We start from the raw sequence: 23,035 nt of genomic DNA, 5'->3' as shown, positions 1-23,035 counted from the left end.
TAACTCCTCATGCATTACCCACCCAAAAGGCCTTGAATCTAATATGCAACATCAACAAAACCTGCTGGAGAGACAGGTTTGTCTCCCAGAGACTGCCCCATCTCTGGAATAAAGTTCCCATACATGTCAAACACAACATCTCACTGACCCTCTTCATGCACAACCTTAATGAATGGATGGGAAACCACAAATTTGTCCCATGGGTTCCACCTGTGTTGCTCATTGACAGGTTTGACAGGTGCTGACTGAGGTTTCTTTTTGGAGATAAACTCTTGGCTAGGCTTCCCTCACTGAACCCCTTTCAGAATATCTGACCTATTATCTGAAAGCATTACTGGCCCTTGTTAGGTCATGCATCCAGGATACTATACGATTTTTGAGGATTATATCTGATTCACAGTTGGAAGCGGATTGGCTTATATGTACCCTGGATGTCACATCCCTTTACACCAATATCCCACACTGGGCTGGCTTGATGGCCCTGCAACATTGGCTGGAGGTATCTGAATTATATAGACCTGGTTTCAACACCTTCTTAGTTTGTTTGGTGGAACACGTGTTGACTAAGAATGTTTTCTACTTCCAGGACCAATGTTTTTTGCAGGTACAGGGAACAGCTATGGGTGCATCTTTTGCACCCATATATGCAGATCTTTCATGGCTTATTTAGAGGAGGAATTAATTTACAACTTTAGCCACAATCTGTAAATTAATGAAATAGATATCTGGAGGTGTTACCTAGATGATTGTTGGCTTGTGTGGAGGTCTGATGCCACTTACCTGGAGGAGTTTGCGACCTATCTTAATGAAAACAAATGGGGTATTGAGTTTAAACTTAGTTACAGTAAAACTCAGATTATCTTTTTGGATGTCCTTATCAGCCGGACATCTGACAACACTCTGGACACTCAAATTTGCAGGAAATTTCCTCAATATAATTCACTCCTTCATGCTAGTAGCTTTCATCCCCAACATGTGATTCGTAATATTCCTAAATCTCATTTCCTCTGTGTTCAAAAAATCTGTTCGGATACCCAGATGTATAATCAACACAAACAGGATCTCATCTCTCGATTTCGAGATAGGGGTTATCCAATAGGGAACATTATTGGGGCACGCAACTGGGCTACGGGTCAGGATAGACCCAATTTATTAGAATATCACAGGAGATCTTCTGAGAACAAATCTTTATTAGATTTGTGACCACTTTTGGCAGAAATACCAATGCTTTTATGCAGACCATTAACAGACATTGGAATATATTGATGGGGGATGATAGGCTTTCAAGTTGTTTGGGAGACAGATGCTCTTTTTCATTTCGGAGGGGTCATACTCTGGGCTCATATTTTTCTCATTACAAAGGAAATGGGCACAACAGGAATTCCTACATTCAAAGGATACTCATGGGGGATATATTGAGGGGCTGTATGCCATGTGGGCATTGCTCACATTGTCTTAGGATTTTTAAAACAACAGAATTCACCAGTCAAAACACACCCAATGTCTACAAAATTAATTGTTTTGCTAATTGTAGTACTTCTTGGGTTATTTAGTTGGCTACCTGTTCATGTTCTGCCTTTTATATAGGGCAGACTTCACGTCCTTTGAAGTTTAGAATAGGGGAGCACATCAGTGATATCAGAAACAAAAGGCAGTCCAATGCACTATACAAACATACTTCCAAACACACACACATGCATCTTTTAGGTTCACGATTATAGACTGTATTATGGGTGATTGCAGGGATAAATCTAGTTGGCACTCCATACTTAATATTAAAGAATGGAAATGGATAATTAAATTAGGAGGGTTGTTCTCCCCAGCTTTGAATGAACATTATTAATGTATGGAGTATCATCCAATGGGATACTCTTGGGGGCTGTTTTTTTAGTTTTATAAGGGAGTCTTGTGAACTCAGTATTTATAGCACTTCACTGAAGAAGACGATTGGGCCAAAACCGGTTTGGTTCAGGTGTTTTTGGGGGTTGGTTCCCAACACCTAGGAGGTTTTGTTATTTGTTTTTGCATATATATGCTATTAGAATTTCATTTATGTGTATTTTTACACATTAAATGGATGTTCTTTTACCACACATGGTGCTGGCTTCTCTCTTTTTTTACTTTGCTATTGTACGTTTTGGAGCCTTTGCACCTGCCGTACTTGTGGGTTTCTACTGACTTTCATTAGGCTTGTAAGGGCCCCAGAGCCATTAGCCTAATAACTTCCTATGATCCTATGACTCCTTGTTGTCCTTCCTCCATTTCTTCTGATAATATGTATTGAATTTATTGCCTCAAATGATGGTTTAGCAGAATTTTTCTCTTTTGTTTCCTCTCTTAGTCTGTGGTCATGACATTGACCCTGATAGTGCAGGGGTTTTGCCACATGACCTACCTCCCAAACATTTTCATTGAGAATTTTGTCATTACACAACATAAGCAAAATTTTCCCAATCTAAAATACCTAGATGTAAGAGACTAAAAACAAATAATGTAATTTGGCTATCCAAAAAGAGTAGAATGTTAAGGCAGGATGGAGAAAAAGCATGGAAAGAATGACAAAATATAAAGCACCACAATATCTTGAAAACTTCAGATTGCTTTGCAATTGTACTAAAAATAAATGAAGACAAAAATCATGTTCTAATATCTTTCAGAATAATAGGAAACACAGCCTTAAAAAATTCTGGACAGCCATTAAAGAAATCTTGCATCACGACCAAAAATTCAACACTAACCCCTCTCCCTAAAACTCACCATTCAAAACCATAATACAATTCAACTCTTATTTCATAGATAGTATAGTATCTCTAACAAGGGATTCTGCAACATCTAATACTAACCCTGCCCAGCAGCCAGATATCACCACAACCACTTTCACCTTCAAACCTGTGTCATCATCCTGTATAAAACTCCACTTAAACAAACTCAAGCCATGCACTACTTCAGCTGATGACATTCCAAGTATGTACCTTAAAATAGCAGCTGATAGCATTGCCTAACCTGTTTCAATCTTTCTAAACAGGTAAATCTAGGAATCCTACAATCCCTTTCTCTGGAAAAGCCACACATTATCCCTCTTCACAAAGGAAAAAATTCAAAAGACATTACTAACTTTAGACTTATAGCAAGCTTATCCCCCTCTCAAAATCATTTGAAAAGTATATTCACAAACAATTGCTAAACTACCTCCTGCTGGAAGAACTCCTATCCCCCCACACAGCATAACTTGTGTCCATAGTACTAACACTGTATTTCTAACCTATATAGATACCGTCCATAAAGCTAGAGATAAAGGCAAACTAGTCTCCTCCTTAGTTTAGACTTGTCTAAACCCTCAACATCGTTTGTCACAGCAAACTTCTGCTTCAAATGTCCTCTTTAGGTATATCTCAGCCCACCCTTCTATGGCTCAAAAGCTACCTATCTAATGGGTATCAGTCAGCAATATGGCACTCCACCCTCTATCCATGCCTCCCAGTCATCACCGGTGTACCATAAGGCACTGTCCTTGATCCCCTCCTCTTTAACATTATCACCAAGACCATCCACACATCCACACAACAGGCCTTTCTAACACAGTATACAGATGACTCCACATTCATTTGCATATGTGATAATCGGCACACCTCCAAAAAATTACTCCAGAAGCTTTAACAGCCACTAAAACATGGCTTTGTAAGTCAGAATGCATGCTCAACCCTAAAATAACAAACTCCTGCATTTTACCCAAATCTCTCTGTCATGAAAAAGCAAAATATAAAGTCCACTGTCTTGATAATGCAGCCATTAAAGTCTCCTCTCATACTGACACTTCTACAAGCTCTGCTAACCTCAGGTGACATTCACCCAAATCCAGGTCCCCTCTCAGTCAGACAAACATCTCATCTGCTGATCCTAAATCTCAACATAAGAAGCATTACCAACAAGCTAACAGACCTACATGCATTCATAGCCCACTACAACCCTGGTATACTCACCATTACAGAGACCTGTTGTAAACCCAGTATCCAAGATGAAGACTTTCTCCCCCAGGGTATAATACACTTAGATCTGATAGAACAAACAGGAAAGGAGGACAAGTAGCCATTCACTTTAAAAACACCCTAAACCACCAGCTCCTGCACACACCTTCCACATTTCAAATTGCTGAAGTCCTATTTTCTGTCCTATCCATAAGAAACACCAAGAAGATCAATATAATATGCTGCTATATACCGCCAGGCAACAACTCACTCATAATAGAAGACATCCTACACTGGACAAGGGACAATCTACCTCAGGAAACAATCCTACTAGGAGATCTTAACACCAACTGGGCAGCCTGTAACTCCAGCAGCCCCTCTACACATGTCAATCTATATGGGTTCTCTCAACTAATTGAAGAACCAACTAGAATAGATACGAAAACAAAGAAAGAATCCATCCAAACACATAAATACACAAAAGCATACTCAGAGGCTCTAAATAAAAATCTACCTAAGCAACAGAGACCTCCAAAGCAGACATCCAAGCAAACGCTACCTCAAAACAAAACACACACAACACATAACCCACAAAGTCAGTGTGCCAAGCAGCCACAGCCCTTAAGGCTGAATAACACACCTGATACTCTTGTTATAGGTGACTCTATTGTCAGACACACTGACGTCCCGCTCACCAGGCTGAATAAAGAGAAGGTCACGGTGAGCTGCCTGTCGGGTGCTAGGATCTGACACATAACGCAAGCACTCAGGTCACTCCAAAGCAAATACAAATATTACTCAGTCATTGTACATGCTGGTGTGAATGACCTGAGACGTACCTCCCTGGACTACATGAAAAGTGACATAGAGGAGCTCTCTGATCATGTAGCCCAGGCTGGTATGACCCTGACCTTGAGCAGCATCTTACCCTCACCTAGAATGATGCCACAGTACAAAGACAAAATGATCGATTTTAACAATTGGCTAAAATTTTGGTGTCATTCAAAGAGGATCCAGTGTCTGTCAGCCTGGGATGACATGCTCGACAAGCCACGTTGCTTTGCTAGGGACGGGTTGCACCTGTCAACACTGGGCTTTTGGATATTGGCAAATGCTCTTGCCACCCCCATAGTGCCTTTTTAGGCAAGGCTCAAAAGTCAAACCCACCCCATAAACAGCACAAGGAACAAGAAACTAAGGGTAATGCTGCTAAGCCAGAAGTCTTAACCTCAAGATGCACTTTTCGAAGCTCTCCTCAGTATGGAGAACATCGATATCTGTGCAGTGACAGAAACCTGGTTCAAGGCTCCAGAGAGCACCCCAGCACTACCAGGCTATACCTCGTATCATGCTTTTCGGCCCCAAAACCCGGACCGAACCACAAAGGAGGAGTTTCCATATTTATCAAGGATATCCACACCTCCAGGTTAGTGGCATTGCATGAAGTATCGGAGACCATCCATGTGCAACTAACGGTGGGCAAGACTGCTTTTCAGTTTATAGCATCCTACAGACCACCCTCTCAAAGTCAGGAATCCCATTCAGCTATCCTGAAAACATTGAAGAACATGAAGATCTCTCCGAACACCATTATATTGGGCGACTTCAACTACCCAAACATTGACTGGGAGCACTACTCAAGCCCCAGCACCTTAGCCCAAAGATTCCTGGAAATTATAAACTCAAATGCTATGGAACAACTAGTCACCACTCCCACAAGAGGGGACAACATACTAGACCTGATCATTACCAACATGGGGACTCTATGCTCCACACCAGAAGTATATCCCTCATTGGTAAGATCAGACCATAAATTAATTTCACTGGATGTCCACATCCCGACCCCACCCCCAGCCCAGAAAACCACAGTGAAAAACTTCTCAAAAGCGAACTTCTCACTTCTCAAAACTGAAGTGGAATCCTTCAAGGCCCCAGGGCCAGTGGAAACTACAGCCCAAACTGAAGAATCCTATATAAATGCATTCTACGGACATCTCCAGGAATGCATGGATCATGCTATCCCAAACAAAACCAAGACCCAATCTTCCAAAGGCAGGCGTCCAGTCTGGTGGACCCCTGCCATAAATAAACTGTACAACAGAAGGAGGAAGCTACTACATGATAGAGCAAAATCCCTAATAGGGAAGGCATCTCTGATCAGTACTAGCAAAACATTACGATCCCTCATAAAATCCTCCAAGGCCAGCTTCGAGAGAAAAATTGCACAGGACACCAAAGACAATCATAAGGCTTTTTTCAGTTATGTTAGAAACCTGGGATGCAACTCCCAGACTTGTTCTGAGTTGATTCTAAACGACAAAAAATACACTGAACCCACAGACATCGCCAATAACCTGGCAGACAGGTTCAGTGCAAACTTCTCCACCCCCTCCCCCCCAAAAGAGCAAGTATCTATCCCGGCAGAGGGCTGCCTCCCAAACATCTCAGATGCTCAGGTGAAGGCTGCCCTCTCCAAAGCAAAAAACACTGCTTCTATGGGACCAGATGGCATCCCAGGTTGCGTCCGACATGAACTACAAGAGGAACTAATCCCTCAAATAAAACAGCTATACAATCTCAGCCTCACTACAGGATATGTGCCCACAGAATGGCGTACAGCAACAGTGGTCCCACTCCACAAAGGTGGAGCCTCTACGGACCCTGGAAACAATCACCCCATAAGCCTGACTAGCTTAGTCTGCAAGGCTATGGAGAGGATCATCATGGAGCTCATAAACAAAGACATTGGGGACCTACAGACACTAGATCCTACCCAGTTCGGCTTTGTCAAGGGCAGATCCTGCCTTTTGAACCTGGTTGACTTCTTTGAAACAGTCACCAAAGCCATAGCTGAAGGGAAGGTAGTCCACACAGCCTATCTGGACCTTGCAAAGGCATTTGACACAATACCCCACTCGGGCATCATAGACAAGCTATCCAGCTTAAATATAAACCCCTATGTCACAAGATGGGTCGAAAACTGGCTCAAAGACAGAACCCACAGAGTGAGAGTTTCTGGAGCCATGTCAGACTCGAAACCGGTCACAAGTGGCATCCCACAGGGTTCTTTCCTGGGACCACTCTTGTTCGGTATATACTTTTCCGAGGTACAGGCAAAAGTGGGAGGACTATGGCTCACCAAGTTCGCAGACAACTGCAAACTGGGTGCCATAATCAACTCTCCAGCTGACACAAACATCCTTCAAAACGTTCTCACAGAGACAGATAACTGGTGCCAGCACCATGGTTTAAAGCTAAATGCCAAAAAATGTATAGTCATACCCTTTGGCAAAAACAATGTGCCCACAAATTACCACATAGGAGGAAACCCATTAAATACAGAGAAAGTTATTAGAGACCTGGGGACCCAAGTTGATAGCAATCTCTCCTTTGAAAACCACATTGCCAAAGTGGTTAGAAAGACCTTCTACATAGCCCACCTCATCACAAAGGGTTTCACATCTAAATCAAGAGAGGTAATCGTGCCCCTTTATTCATCCCTCATCATGCCCATCATAGAATACAATGCCCCTTTTGGGATGTACCTTACCCGACACCTGCAGCAATTAGAAAGACCCCAAAAGTATCTCACCAAGAGGATCAAGGGTCTCAAACAGATGCCATATGCTGCTCGGTTAAAAACTCCAGCTCTACTCAGTTGCATACCGCCTACTTCGAGGCGATCTATGCCTGACATACAAAGCTATGTCAAATCCAGAATTAATGGACATGCTCCACCTCAGTAAATCTAAATCCCTTAGAGCCACACCCTCGAGGGACTTGAACCTCAGCACAGAAATAAATAGAACTTGCTGGAGGGACAGGTTCATAACCCAGAGGCTCCCTTCGCTCTGGAATAGAATTCCAGTTCATGTGAGGCAGAGCACCTCACTGAATCTCTTCAAGAATAATCTCGATAAGTGGATGGGGGATCGTAGGTTTGTCCCAGGGATTACTCCCATGTCACTATTAGACAGAGGCACAGTAAACTAAACCTTAAAAAGGGCACAGTATACTCAAATCAAGGGGTGGCATAAGCCATACAGAATCGGGCTAGGCTTATAATTGCCCCAGGGCAAATAGCCTAGTATGAACCTATGAACCTATGAACCTATACTGGAGTGGACACTAACCAACTATCCCAAACAAAACTATACAGTAGGCTCTCTCTCAGATGACCTAAGTGATCACCTCCCCACCTTCTACTCCACAAACACCCCAATAACCCCAAACCAGCAGTCTACAAACTTATACAAGATGACCATAACCTTACCCCACAATACCTAAATACTGTCCTAAGCCACTGCAACTGGGAACCACTACGGACACTTAGGTTAGACCAGGCAGTAGACTGTTTGAATACTACATTCTCTAACATCCTTGACAGTCTAGCTCTCTACAGAACAATCAGAGTTAAAGCCAGTTACACACCCTGGCTAAGTAGGGACAATAGAGCCTTAATAAAAGCCAGAGATAAAGCCTGGAAAATCTGGAAAACTGACAAAATCCCTAGCTCAAGACTATACTGTTAACAGCTTAGAAACAAGGCCAAGGTTTAATCCAAACTAAATAAACAAAACTATTTTCTTAGTGCCCAAAGCAAATATTCAAATAATCCACAAACATTCTGGCATGCTATTAATTCCCTACTAAAGCCAGGCAAAACCAGTACTCCAGCACCCAGCTCTACTAACAATACACTAGACATAGCCTATCAATTTAACAGCCATTTTACCAAGTCCATCTTAGCCCTGCCCAGTCAAATAACAAATAACAATCTACCTCATTCACAACTCAACCTATCCCACATCACCCCCTCTTTCAGCCTAACACCAGTGTCCATCTCAACTATCAAAAAACTCCTCCTAAAACTAAAGCCTACCACATTGGCAGCTGATAACATACCTGATGCATACCTAAAAATGGCTAGTGACTCCTTATCATATCCTTTCTCCATACTAATCAACCGCTCCATACTAGAATCCTACATACCCAAACTCTGGAAAGTGTCTCACATCATCCCTCTCCATAAAGGAAGTAACTCCTAAGGATTCTCCAACTACCAACCTGTTGTCATCCCTTGTCCCTATCCAACATTTTTGAGAAATGCATCCACTTGCAACTGATGACATTTCTCAACTCACACAATCTACTATCCACCACATAACACGGTTTCTGCCCACACCACAGCACCACCACAGCCCTACTATCCTTCACTAACCATATAAACCTTCACAAGAATGATAACAAATATGTATCTGCCATTTTCCTAGACCTCTCTAAAGCATTTGATATGGTTTCCAATTCCATTCTGCTAGACTCACTATCACTATCCTTCACCTCCTCTACTATAGCCTGGTTCAGAAGCTACCTACCTGACAGGCAACAATCAGTCCAATGGAAGGGAACTCTGTCTCTACAACTTCCAACCACCGTAGGAGTCCCACAGGGCTCTATACTGGGCCCACTATTGTTCTCTATTTTCACAAATAACCTCAATAGCTCTACACAACATGCCACACTCATACAATATGCAGATGATTCAACTCTAATTTGCTCCGCCTCATCCCCCACCACCCTACATACACTCACTCAAGATACCTTTAACTCAGTGGAAAAATGGATATCAGGTATCTAACTAATTCTAAATCCCAAAAAGACAAAACTGTTACTATTTACCCCTAACAGATCAACCCCCCCCCCTCCTTTACCATAACTTCTAAGGATGGCACCACTATCTCCCCCTCTAACCACACCAAACTTGTGGGCATTGAAATAGACAACAATCTCCACTTTGACATTCACATCTCACATACCATAAAACTAGTACACAAAAAGTTAGGTTCCCTATACAGGCATAAGTCCTTTCTCTCACAAAAAGCAAGAGTCATTCTTGCACAAACCCACCTCCTCTTAACTCTATTATACGCAGCACCAATCTTTACCCAAATCAGACAATGTGACCTAGACAAACTTGAATCATGCTACAATAAAATAGCAAAGTTTTCTACTAACTCAACCTATAGAACCCATCACTGTACGGCACTAAAAGAACTAAAATGGCTTGAGCTACCACAGCTACTTAACTATCACCAGCTGAGCACAGCCTACAATATTCTCAAATATCCTGAAAAAAACCCTCATTATCCAACCTACTTACTGTCTACACTGCAAACTGGCACTTAAGATCTAGAGAAAAATCTCTCCTCTCCATCGCCAAGGCTAACAACAATGCAGGGAAAGTGCTCTACTCCCACAACGTAGCAGAAATTGGAACTCTCTTCCCCTATCTGTGTCCACTGCCCTCTCCACATCCATATTCAAAAACTCCCTCAAATCACATCTTCTTAGTACCTGGTTATGCCCTTGTATCACATAACCCTACCCACACTGCTGCTAACCCCCCAAACTGCCCTCTGAGCACATGCTGAACTCTGATCCCCTGTAGGCACGGTCGACTGAAAGAGTTCTTCTAACTGTAGAATCTTACTTGATATATTTTCTTCTCTCACCAATCCATAACTGACATTGCCATGTTATCTATGTTCTATATCTTCTCTTACCTGGAGTGTTTTATTAATTTCTTGTTATATTGCTATGCTCAGCATACATGATGTAACTTGTTTTGTGTATTATGCTGGATGTACTGTATTTATATAACTTGATGCCGGAGCTTTTCTCCCTGGGCCTCTGCTGAAAATGGACCTGGTCCAGTCAGAATTTCCTGGTTAACAAATGGAAAAAACAAAATAAAATAAATAAATCATTAGGGATCATATTGGATGATAATCTTAAATTCAACCTGCATATACAAAATTGAATAAGAAAAACTCATTAGAAACTAGAGATGCTTTACAGAGCCAAAAACTTTCTCATTGATGCAATAAAAACTACACTTGCCATTACTTATCTCCTCCTCACATTTCTTTATGGCACTGCCATCCTTACTAATCTCCAGGTATAAGAGCAAAACCAAGGAGGCAATAAACACAGCAGGATAAAAGCAAACAAAATTTAATGGAGTATGAGCGCTTTCACGTTGCTTCCACAACGCTTCTTCAGATACAAATCAATCAAAACAATCTTCCTATATCATTTTTAAAAAACATTAAGGACTAATCAACTACGTAAAACCATAGTCACATGATATTTTGTCACATGACTTTACAGCTCAAATGCTTATGAAAAGGTAAAACAGAAGTAAATCCAACCAGATATGATGAAGTGCATGTTTAGAAAGGTGTGAAAGTGCTTATCTGTGTTTTAGCTTTGCTTTTATTGTTTTATTTTCCTTATTTGAATAAAATCCATGATTTTATACAGCAATTGCCATGGTTAACTGGCTGGATTTACTTCTGATTTAAAGAATTTAAGGTGCCCCAACCACTCCTCCAGGTTCCTCTTGAACAGTGTCATAGAGGTGCTCTGTTTCACATGAATAGGTAACCTATTTCAAAGAAGTGGTAGTTGCTGGGAGATATGTCTGTCTCTCCCACATGTCCTATTTAAATCATACGCCATATTTAGGTGCCTACAATGAGTAGCCGTAGTCCTGTTTGATTTACAGATGTGCAGCAAGTTCATTAAGTTTGGATATGAGATTGTTCTGTAAGCCAGGCATATGTCTCCCCTAAAAAGTCTACATGATACAGAGTATAGTGACAGGAACTTTAGTCACTCTGTGTTAGGCATGTGCTGGAGTCCCTTGAACTTCTTAGTTAGAAACCTCTGAGATCTCTCCAATTGTTGCAGGTGCTTTGTACGGTACATACTGAATGGGGTGTTATACTCAATTGTGGGCTGGATTAGTGACAAGTATAGAGGGGCTATAACCACTTTTGCTCTTGAGGCAATGCCTTTACTAATCAAGTGTGTTATGTGGAAAGCCTTACTTACTATGCACACATGATAGTCGAAGTTAAGGTCACAGTCAACTTGGGATCCCAGGTCCCTTACCACTTTGTTGGTACTTAGGGTATTGCTGATTTGTAGTGTGAAGGGACATTGTTTGTGCTGAAGGGAATGAAGATGCATTTATTTGCATTCAAGTTTGAGACTGTGACTAAGACACCAATCATTGGTTTACCTACGACCCTCCGGGAGATCATTTCGGGATTCAATAATTGCACCCAGTTTGCAGTCATCTGCAAACTTGGTCAGCCACTACCCCTTAGTTTTGACTTGAACTTCTGAGAAGTACATATCAAAGAGTAGGAGGCCCAGCATGGACTCCTGTGGCACCCTACTGGTATCAAGTCTCCTGGTTGATGTGGAGTCACCCACTTTGATAGTGTGTGTTCAGTTTGTGTGCCAGTTATACTCAAGTTTCACTTCCAGCTGGGGGTGTGGCTCAGAATGCATTTATACCTTCAATTAGGAGGATATAGTTTTAGTCTGAGTTCACCCTTTGTGAGTTCTGATGTTAGCGCCAGCTTGAAGGTGACTGATTTGTAGTCAGACTTAACTAATGAGGGCCTGACAGTTGTGGTAGTGCATCTCTTTGATATGTTAGTGAGGACCAGATCTAGTATGTCTGTTTCTCTTGTCGGGGTATGAACAATTTGTTCCAGGACATTTTAGTTAAAGTCAAGGAACTTTTGTGCTATCATAGGTTTCCCAGTTTATTGTAGAATAATTGAAATCCCCCATAACCAGAGTGTTTAGTAATATTTGGATTGTCTGCAGTTTGGTAAAAGTAGGCTTCATGAGCGTCATGACTCATGGAGGGGGATCTATAACTGGCTATGACTTGAATGGGGGTCTTGCCCACTATAACCTGAACTTGGAGTAATTCCATGGAGATGTCCAGTCTGACTAGATGGGAGGTGAATTTATCTCTAATATAGATAGAAACACTGCCTCCTTTGGTTCTCACATGTTCATTTTGCAGTCTGAAAGTGTGGAAGGCATTGTAGCTGTGTAAGGCCGGGGTACTGTCCGAGGCCTTGAACCAGGTTTCTGTGACTGCACAGATATCTAAATCTTCTAGTGGCAGAAGTGCTTCCAGAGTATGCAGTTTTTGGTTTAAGCTCCTACCATTTAGCAGCATGACCTTTATTTTGTTATTATTGGCAAATTTCATATCAGTAAGTTTGTTTTCAAGACCTTGCTTAAAAAAATAAAATCTTGAACAATGCCATATAAAATTGCTAAATTTGCAGCAAATACCCTTTTCAGAATCCACCACTATATAGCACTAAAAGGCCTAAATTGGTTAGAACTACCCCATCAATTAACATATACATGGTGTCTTACCACCTATGAAATCATCCAGAATCCATCTGCTTATCCAGTACTACATAACATTCTACACAACTATGTTCCCAGTCGGTCATTACAATCCAGTGACCAAAAACTCTTGTCTGTCTAAAAACCTATCAAATTTGCTGGAAATTGTCTATACACATACCATGTTAATAAGGCCTGGAACTACTTGCCTGTATCTATCAGATCAATACCCACCCTCCCATCCTTAAAAAAACATTCTGAAAGACTTCCTAGTCAAAAGCTGGCTCTGTTCTTTCTTAACAACAGAATAAACTATATCCTAAAAATGTGAACAAGTACCTCTTCATACATTGTACCTCCTTACTCTCCCTTTTTCATTCACTTCCTTACTTCTATCAATTTTTCTCCCCTGTCTTTCTCTCTAAATATTCCATACGCCTGTTTTTCTCTCATTTCATATCGCAATTCCTGTTTGTATTATACTGGCCTACTTTAATTTCTCCACAAACTTCTTAAATTTCTCTAAATATTAAATAATTCTCATATAAATTATATATATTGTTAACCAAGGTTTTCATATTATGTCTAATTTGGTATATCCCTCCAGAATCTACTCCAACCCTATCGCACCACCAGACCACTAAGATCCAGCAACAAAAATCACTTGCAGATCACTAAAGCCAATAACTCTGCTGGTGAAGCACTATTCTCTGGCACCATAGCAAAATTATGGAACTCCCTCCCACCCACAATTACCTCCATACCATCATGCACCCACTTCAAAACTTTACTGAAAGTGCACCTAAAAACAAGCTGGCTATGCCCTTGCAACTCCCACTCTAATATTACCCACCCCATCCAACCACTACCTTTCTTTCCACCCCACTAACTACTTTGATTATAGCAAGCTCAGATGCTCATAAGCCTAGTATTTATTATACAGCAGGAACTTCTTATTGTAACATTTGTTAATGTCTGTTATGTACTTCGCAGATAACGATTCTAGTTGTCTACTGATGTACTATGTTCTTCATCTGTAAATATGTTTGTAATTAATTGCTATGTTAATCAAATGTTTAATCTCTATGTAATCCAATATAACTACTGTCTGTTTATTTTAACTATGGAGCTTTTCTCCCCAGGCCACTGCTGAAAATGGACCTACGTTCAGTTGTACACTCCTGGTCAACAAATGTAAATAAATAAATAAATATTTCAGCTATAGTTTTTTTTGTATTATGTTTAAATATTGTGAAATTACTTAAAATGTTTTGTAATACTTTGGAGCTTTTCTCCATGGGCTTCCACTGAAAACGGGCTCCTACACAGATGGACTTTTCTGGTAATCAAATGTCAATAAATAAATTAAATAATGAATAGATAGATAGGTAGATAGATAGATAGATAGATAGATAGATAGATAGATAAATAAATAAAATAGTCTGATGTTACACATGATAACAGATGATGTGACTATGAGTTAAGTGTATTTATGCTTAGACAAAGTTGTTTTCAATAATATATAGGTTTGTGCAATGGTTATTGTTTATGCATTTTGGCTTTATTATACTATTGTTTGTTATGAAATGTTTAATATATAAATAAAGAAGTTATTTAAAAAATGTTGATGATCTGCTTCCTATAGTTAGTGTTTGGATTTTCTACACCTCTTTTTACCTATGGTGTAACCCTCAACAATTTTGCCAGACAGCACTCCTGGATCACCCGGCAAAAGGACACTTGTGTCTGGTTAACATTCTCAATCAACAAAAGAGTGAAAAAAGTGTCTAAATGAGATAGATAAAATACAAATTTTAAGGTGCCTCCCTGGCTTGGTTTCAGACCTAGTTTAGTCCAGAGATGGTGAAGTGCATTTAATAATGAGAAAACAGTCAGGGTGATTGCTCAAGTATTTATCTTTTTATTTATATTTTGCTGGCCAAGAGAATCCTACACAGCCAATGACCTGCTTTCAAGGGAGTAACAAAGTGATATTCATACTGACTAGGGGAATGCTCTTTACTCTTTCTGATATGCCATGGCATCTCTGTCATTCACTCGAGGTAACACCAACTCAGGCAGATGAGAAATGCACCGTTCCTGGTATATTGATATTGTGCACTGTGTATCAAGATTCATAGGGCTCATAGATTAATAAGCTCATGGGTTAAATTATCAAACCTATGACAAAGCTCGACTATCATAACTCATACTGAATGTCATATACATAGATAGAAAGATATAGACGTATAACTACATTACCATTGATCAAAGGTGCAATTGGTTGAAACATACTACAATGACCATTTTCACAGAAAACTGTAATCTCTGCACGAAGAATTGAAGTACAATTGCAATATAAACTAAGCTCTTTACACTTGTGTTAACAACACCTCAGCCAGGCCTATGTCGACAGTCTTATCATTACTCTGCATACCTAAAACTATCCTACATACATAAGTAAAACACTGTGTTTTACATGCCGGCTTTGGCCCAGATCCCTTGATATGAAGAATCTGCCTTTACAACACAATTTAGATAAATACCAACTCTATGGCCGCACAACTGTGACCAAAGACAAATCACCGTGAGCAATGCTATAGGTGATAATCTGTAACTCGACTTTAGCATAATTTAATCACTTTTACCATCAACAATTTGTGCAGCATAATCTGCACTCAAATCATTCTTCAACCACATACAAGATAAAAAGAGTTATTGTTCCTCATATCTATCTATATATAATTTCTATATACTTAGATATGTATATAGATATCAACACCCTACTATACATATACTGAGCAACAACCCTGATGCATGCAAAGCTCAAATAAAAATAACTAAAACATTGTTTTTCGGATGGGCAAGCCCATTCCCCATACATGCACCCTTTGTGTGTGTGGGGGTCACCCTCCTCTGATAATGATATATACATATATATATATACATATATATATATATATATATATATATATATATATATATATATATATATATATATATATACATATACATACATATGGGTCTACTTTGATTCACTGAAAACTCTTTCACTGAATGTCAATTCAACCTAAAAAAATCACTGAAAGTTCAAATCTCTGAAAACTCATCTCACTGAATCACATTTCACTGAATGTAAATATTGTTGGGCAAATAAAATATATATCCCCTTTTCCCCACTGTAGTGTGATTCTGGAGTTAGTCTATATATAGTTACAGGAGGTATGGGGGGTTTGGGAGGCATAGCCCACACCTAATTAGCGTTTATATTTATGAATCTTATTTCAATGAAAGCTAACAATATAAAACCAAAAGTTATATGCATATATGTACAACATATGCATATGGATCCATATCAGATGTTTGAGTTGCAGAACGTCGAAGATCATATAGCCAAGACCATATGTCCGATGTTTTGCAACATCGAACACTTGTAATGCCATACAGAGCAGAACTTGGGTTTTGTCATTTTCCTTACTATAGTGCGATTTTGGAGTTGGTATATTTAAGTAGCAGGGGGGTATGGGGGATTCAGGGGGGTTTGCCCCCTTGTAAAAACATCATGGTAAATTGTTTTATTTCTGTTTTTATGTTTTTTCTTTTTTGTCAATGTTGCAAAACTTTGGGTATATGGTCTTGGCCATATGGTCTTCGACTTTCTGCAATTCGAGCATTTGATAGGGATCCATATGCATATATATATATATATATATATAGATAGATGTGTATATATATATATACATATTATATATATGTGTGTGTGTGTATATATCTATATATATATATATATATATATATATATATATATATATATATATATATATTATATATATATATATATATATATATATAATATATATATATATATATATATATATATATATATATATATATATATATATATAAATATATATATATATATATATATATATATATATATATATATATATACATACATTGATAGATACTTAAAAATGACCCAACCAAGCTAGATTCCTCATTATATAATACATTAAACCTCCTGTAATATAAGCCCATGAGATATATGCAAATGACCCTCCGAGGATACAACAATGTTTCAGCTACATGAGTTCTGCCTGACTTTTTCAGTCTATGTGGGTACATTCAGGCCAATACATTCAAATCCCAATAACTGTAGACATGCCATGTTTTGTCCTTTTTTCTGATTCACCAGTACAGCATAAATGGATTTCTTGGCGATACTTTAGAAACACTGAGCTTAAAACAAAGCCTGATGTCCCAAAAACTTAGAGTGCCTGCAAAATATCCCAGATAACATCCAAATTATAGGGTAAAAAGGTCACATGAGCGCACCATTAAATAAAAACTGAAGGAAAGACTTAGCCAAGCTAGAATCTCCAAGTATAATACTTTAAAAACATCCTGCAGAGGAAACACATGCAATTCATGCAAATGACCCCTTAAGGACATACCTATATTTTGGCTACATGGCTTCTACATGGACATAATGGTTTATTTCTTAAGTCTTTATGGGTACTTTCAGGCCAATAAATCCAAACAACACTAGCTGCAGGCATGGCATGCTTCAACGCTTTTTTGACTTCATCTGTGCTGCATGAATAGACTATTTGGCTAAACATTAGAAACATAGAGTGTAAGACCAACCCTGATGTGCATATATTTTCTGTTTTTGAAATTTATTTTCTTTCAGTTTACTGCTGGATTCCTACATGGGTTCATAGGTTTTCCTTCTTCTCCAAGTCCACTGCATACTACGGTACTCTACTGTAACTCTTCACTGGATGCGTCCTACCCCTCCAAACAAGAAATCTATTGGTCTAACAGTCAGTGTAGTTAATTAGGTTTTTGAGCTTTTAATCAGATGGTCCATACACTCCAGAGTTTGAGTCTCTCAGCCTTTCTTTACTGAATGTTTGACTCTGTAGAAGCCACTTAACCAGACAGTTATCCCATGTTGAGTCTAAAAAGGTCCACATGTATCAGTTCTCTGCCTCTTTTTCAGAATTCAAAAAATAAGCAAAAAATCATCAGGCTATGAAATCTCGCCATAACTGGGAGAAAAGCTGGAGTCATCATACTATTGTGTTTTTTTCTAGAATGAGCCTTTCCCTACATGCAAATGTCACTTTCTATTTAGAAACCACTGCCTGCAATTAAAAGTAGTCTAGGAATGTCTAGTTCCCCACCATAAACATGGACGCTGGGTAAAAATTTCATACATACCTAGTCTTCAGACTCAAATGTATATCTCAATGTTCACCAAGGTGTAAGGACTGGCTTGCCATGCAAACACCACACCATCTCCCATCCTCCCTCCTTCCCTCTTCCAAGAGCGGCAAGCAAGTATAGCCTTGTCATTTCACTCTATACTCTTGTCAGCTCTACTAGAAATTATGTTTTAATGTTTGGTTCCACTATCTGGTGTTATCTTTCTCCACAGTGCACGCTAAGCATAGACTTTTAAACAGTGTTGGATGAAATATTACCTTACAGATCAGGAAGATGTTACTTTTAAGCAAATTATAAGAAATAGAGTACATTGAGTGTTCCTGAAACCCTTCTGAATAGTTTTGGTTTTCCAGACCATTAATTATTCTAATAAGGAACAGCTGCCTATTCCATCCTCATTCAGATGGCTTGTTTCAGAGCTATAGAACCAGTAACAGGTCGAATCAATGAAGGATAAAATGATGCAATGATAGCCTTAATGTTACCAAACAACACCTTTACAATTAGATGTGCTACAGAATATTGTTTCCTTGTGTTGGTAGATGCCCAATGGTCAGTTTTAAATTGCTGTTCACTACTGCCTTAGATCTTTGATAATTGTGACATTTTTATAGTATAAGTATTCATTTTGTAAACATAACTCATGCCCTTTTTACTAAATCTTATGTTACATTTAACAAGTAATCTCTGTGGTATCCCTGAAGTCTCAAAACAACCAACTAAAGTGTAGTGGGTCCAAAAACAAAACAGTGCAAGAAACATCTCTGTGTGGAAGATTTTCAGTCCATATATTTCTAGTTAATCACTGTATATTAAACAGATTAGACAATAGTAGTAGAAGTAGCAAACATAAACTCGTCTTAAGTCAAAACAAAACAAAACAAAAAAGTAATAATAGAAAATACATAATTGTACAGCATTACTAAGTATTCGAAAGTAATCCAAGCAAGGCAGGCAGTCTGTTTCCAGTCGAAAATCCTTTATAAAGTACACAGACAAGCGGTCCAAGTAAAACAAAAATAGAGTAATAATTTCCTCACAAGCTTTCTAAATATATATATACTTTTTATAAGGCATGGGAGTGGTTTATTGTGTTGTAAAACAAAGTGTTATTGGTACACATGTTAAATTCACATCCCTTCTCCCATCAGTGTGACATTCGAACTGGTCCTGCCCTACTTAGTAGCTTTCCTAATAATATATGTACTTTAAATAAAATTATATAATGATGCGGTACCTCTTATTAACCAAATTATTAAGTAGATTATTAAGTCTGTGATTTTATCCAAGACAATATACTACATGGCTGGAAATATATCAACCTTAGTTCATTTGGCAATCAAAAATATATATAAATATATACATATACATTTTGCATGTAAAAATCAATTTCTATTTTTATAACCTATTGTTAACAAAGATCGCTTTCATCATTCCAGACTTCTTCAGGTCTGTGTACAAGAACCCTAAAAACCTATATAATTGTATAATTGGTTAGTATTGTTATTACCCATCATTTTGAATAAAGTGGAAAAAAGAACCAGAAAAAAAATTTAAATAAAAAAAAATGTATGTATGACGATGGAAACAAAATATACAATTAAATTTCAACTGATTTAAAATGGTATTTAAAACGAATTTGTAGAATAAAATAAAAGAAAATACAATTAGTCATGTAAACAATGTGGCAATTTTTTAAGTTCCAGTACACTTTTAATTGAACAGTAGTAGTTTAGTCCAGGCTTCCTAAAAGAGTTCAGCTTTAATTGCCTCATAAGTTCATGTTTCTCCAGAATATTTGGGATGTCTCCTTCAGAATCACCCATGTCTATGCGATCCAGGATCTGGAACTTAAAACCTGTGTGTCTTTTATGAAGAGAACAGTGTTTGGCTAGTGCATTATTTTTACATCCAGAGCGGATTTCTGACAGATGACATGAAATCCTACGCTTGAGTTTATTTACAGTCTTGCCCACATAGAATGCATGACATTCATTGCACTGTGCCCTGTAAATTACTTTTTTAGTGTTACAGTCACCCCCTGCATTGGTTTTAATGATCTTCTTTAAATAAGGGCAATAAAAACTATCACCTTGCTGTATAAATATACAAAATGTACAATTACTTTCACATCCTTTAGTGCTTTTCTCACATGGTCTAGGTTTAAATTCAGCAAAACTTCTAATGTTCCTGGCCTTCCTATAAACAAATGATGGGGCTTCACCTACGATGTTAATCAGAAAAGGGTTTCCTGTGACAATGTCCCAGTTTTCTTCATCCGCTCTGGATGCAAAAACAATGCACTAGCCAAACACCTTTCTTTTTAATGTGGCAATTAAAGCTGAACTCTTTTAGGAAGCCTGGACTAAGCTACTACCATTCAATTAAAAGTGCACTGGAACATAGAAAATTGCCACATTGTTTGCATGACTAATTGTATTTTATTTTATTTTATTCTACAAATTGGTTTTAAATACCATTTTAAATCAGTTGAAATTTAATTGTATATTTTGTTTCCATCATCATACATACATTTTTTCTTATTTTTATTTTTTTCTGGTTCTTTTTTCTACTTTATTCAAAATGATGTGTAATAACAATACTAAGTAATTATACAATTATATAGGTTTTTAGGGTTCTTGTACACAGAACTGAAGAAGTCTAGAAGGATGAAAGCGGTCTTTGTTAACAATAGGTTATGAAAATAGAAATTGATTTTTACATGCAAGATGTATATGTATATATTTATATATATTTTTTGATTGCCAAATGAACTAAGGTTGATATATTTCCAGCCATGTAGTATATTGTCTTGGATAAAATCACACACTTAATAATCTACTTAATAATTTGGTTAAATAAGAGGTACCACATCATTATATAATTTTATTTAAAGTACATAAGGGTTATATATTATTATGACAGCTACTAAGTAGGGCAGGACCGGCTCGAATGTCACACTGATGGGGGAAGGGATGTGAATTTAACATGTGTACCATTAACACGTTGTTTTACAGCACAATAAACCACTCCCATGCCTGATAAAAAGTATATATATATTTAGAAAGCTTGTAAGGAAATTATTACTCTATTTTTGTTTTACTTGGATCGCTTGCCTGTGTACTTAATAAAGGATTTTTGACTGGAAACAGACTGCCTGCCTTGTTTGGATTACTTTCGAATACTTAGTAATGCTGTACAATTATATATTTTCTATTATTACTTTTTGTTTTGTTTTGTTCTGACTTAAGACGAGGTTACGTTCGCTACTTCTACTACTATTGTCTGATCTGATTAATATACAGTGATTAACTAGAAATATATGGACTGAAAATCTTCCACACAGAGAAGTTTCTTACACTGTTTTGATAATGCTACATTTACTGACATATAAAGGTGAGGTCATTACTATTGCACTAGCTGCATATTTTCTGTAGGCCTTCTTGAAAAAACTTCAGCACCCTTACTCTTGTAATTATGTTACCCAATTTGCAATCATCAGCAGTTTTGGTTATTCACAGCCAATTCTGACTCTTTCTGTGAATAGTCCAGAAAAGGCATGGCTTCCTTTAGAGCCATGTGGGCCCCAAAAGTAACTCTTGTTAGAAAATAAAACATATAACCCCCAATCCACTTTCTATACCCTATTGCTTAATCATTGTTTTACTCATTGAAAAATGTAAGGATTGTTATTTAAAGCTATTGACAATTATTCCCTTACATGGGAAAGTGTTAAATGTCTTAGCAAAGTCAAAATAAGCAGTATGAAGTGACAGCCCTTCATGAAGTACTGCATTACCTCTTCAGTTCTACAATATTCAATAGGCAAAATTTCAAGAAACACACACTGTTCCATGTCTAATAGAACTAATCTGATTGTATTATTTTAGGTAGGCTCCACTGGGGTCCCTCCATGGTTTTACATAAAATACTGGTGTGGCTGATGAGCTTAAAATTTGTTGGGTCCAGTGTCACTCACCCTCTTTGGGAGTTAGTACAGTTACAGCCTGTCTCCATAGGTCAGGGATTTGTCGGCAAGCTAGTATTTTGATTAACATTACTGATGTGGTATTTAGTCATGTTTTCTTTTATTGTTTCTAAGACCAAATGGTACACAACACATACCTTGACTTGGCCAAAGCTTTTGATACAATACCCCATGCAGTCATAGTAGAAAAGCTAAATAACCTCAAAATAAACCCCTATTTCCCCTGCTAGATTGCCAATTGGCTCCCAGATAGGATGCAGGAAATCAAAATAGGGGAAGTTACCTCCACAAAGAGACCAGTTACCAGTGGAATCTCACAGAATTCTGTACTAGGAACCACTCCTGTTTTGTATCTACTTCTCTGAAGGAAATGCTAATACCAACGGGCTCTGGCTGACAGAGTTTGCAGATGATGGCAAGTTTGGAACAATAATTGAATCCCCAAATGACTTATCCATCCTGCAGGAGGGTTTATCCCAAATAAATAACTGGTGCCAAAATCATCGACTTAATATGCATTATCATAACTTTGGGAAGTCATCTACTACAGGAAACTACTACACTGACAAAATGTCCCTAAGAGTTAACACATTTGCTTGGGATTTGGGAACTTATGTGTATA

This window comes from Protopterus annectens, chromosome 11.part0 (genome assembly GCF_019279795.1).
Source record: "Protopterus annectens isolate FY-2018-M chromosome 11.part0, PAN1.0, whole genome shotgun sequence".
Classification (NCBI taxonomy): domain Eukaryota; kingdom Metazoa; phylum Chordata; order Ceratodontiformes; family Protopteridae; genus Protopterus; species Protopterus annectens.
This window is presented reverse-complemented; position numbering follows the sequence as displayed.